Source organism: Chrysochloris asiatica, unplaced genomic scaffold (genome assembly GCF_000296735.1).
Source record: "Chrysochloris asiatica unplaced genomic scaffold, ChrAsi1.0 scaffold00115, whole genome shotgun sequence".
NCBI classification, from domain to species: Eukaryota; Metazoa; Chordata; class Mammalia; order Afrosoricida; family Chrysochloridae; genus Chrysochloris; species Chrysochloris asiatica.
Genome location: NW_006408633.1, coordinates 7,841,433 through 7,843,478, shown reverse-complemented (window position 1 = coordinate 7,843,478; position 2,046 = coordinate 7,841,433).

The following is a 2,046-nucleotide window of genomic DNA, read 5'->3' as shown; positions in this document are numbered from 1 at the left end:
TGGCTTCAATGACTGGATGATCAGAGCTCAACTAAAAGAAGAAAGAAGAGGAAAAAAAGAGTAATCTGATACAATTTGATGAACTTGGCCTACACCTATGGATGTAGTAGCTCAAAAGAGGGAGCACATCCTTACAGCAAGGATCATTCCCACCACCTCCATATAGAGTAGACAGGATGGGTAACTTAGACATTGGCTACCCAAAATGGGGAGGCTACAAAAGCAAGAAGTGACTGGCTTACTAGCTTTCAAGAGGGAACCTAGATCCAGTGGGCGTGGAGGAACATGGAATCTCCACTGAGTAGTATCCAATCTGTCTAGGAGGGGCTGATGAAAGGAAATGCGGGTAGGTCTCTTGTGATACAATAGTGAATAGTTTTTATCAGGACTGACTGTGAGGGTTGTAAATGTAAAGGTAGATATTTTATAGCAAGGAGGGGAGTGATTAACTTTTCAGTCTAGGAGCAGAGGTCCCTGGGACCATCAAGGGAGAAGAATAGAGAGTGGGACCAGAGAAGCAGTGACGCCCGAGATGGAGGCCCATAGGATGATGTGGAGAGATGGAGCAGCTGGGGACTTTAGACCCAAAGAGGGAGAGGGGCTGAGTGCTGATGATGGGGGTGGGGTGGGGTGGGGGAAGGCTTGCAGTGAATACCATTTAGTTGGTTGATGACACATGGAGATTTGTAACTATGGCAATGAAATGATATATGATTGGATGAATGTAAAACTAATGTTCTCCCATGTAAACTGTCACAGAATTCACAAAAAACATTTTTAAAAAAATCATGGCATCAGGATTGGAGGAAGACTTACCAATAACCTGTGATATGCAAATGATACAGCCTTGCTTGCTGAAAGCAAAGAGGACTTAAAATACTTACTGATGAATATCAAAGACATCAGCCTTTGGTGCGGGTTGCATCTCAATGTAAATAAAACAAAAATCCTCACCTCTGAACCAATAAACAACATTCTTATCAATGTAGAAAAGATCAAAGTTGTCAAAGATTTCCTTTTTTCTTGGATCAACCATCAACACTCATGGAAGCAGCAGTCAAGAAATCAATTGACATATTGCTTTGAGCAAATCTGCTGCACAAGACCTCTTTAAAGTGCCTTAAAGCAAAGATGTCTTTTTGAGAACTAAGGTGTGCCTGACCCAATCCATGGCATTTTCAATAGTCTCATATGTATGCAAAAGTTGGCCAGTGAAGACCATAAAAGAATTGATGCATTTGAGTTATGGTGTTGGAGGAGAATATTGAAAGTATCATGGACTGCTAAAAGAACAAACAGATCTGTGTTAGAAGAAGTACAGCCAGAATGCTCCTTTGAAGCCAGAATGGTCAGACTTTGTCTCTCATACTTCAGACATATTGTCAGGAGGGACCAGTCCCTGAAGAAGGATATCATGTTTGATAACATGGAGGGTTGGAGAAAAAGAGGAAGACCCCAATGAGTTGCATTGGCATGGTGGTGACAACAATCTGCTCAAGCATAGCAACAATTGTGAGGTTGGCTTAGGACTGGGCACTGTTTTGTTCTGCTGTGCAGAGGGTCACTATGAGTTGGTACTGACTTGATGGTGCCTAAAACAGCAACAACAAGGGTAGGTGTTGGGCTCAAACATAACAGCGATTGTGTAGATGACCAACAACAGGGCAGTGTTTCCTATTGTTGTATGTAGGGTTAATATGAATCCGAACCTACTCAATGGTACCTAACTACAACAACAGGATATCTATTTACATCAACTCTGACTTTATCTTGCCAACTGACTCTCCAGGGATGCTGCTCTAGTAAACAATGCCAGCAGTGGTAGACTTTGGTTGTCATCCCCACTCATCTCCTCATCTCCTACCTTCTCATTTTTGCCAATCTACAATAGTTGTAAAGCGATATCTCACTATTGTTTTAGTTTGTACTCCTCTAATTAGAAACGGGAGCCCTGGTGTGGTGCTGTGGGTTAATGCACCAGACTGCAAAGCCATTTGAACTGCAAGGTCGGCAGTTCAAGCTCACCAGCTGCTCCTCGGAAACCCT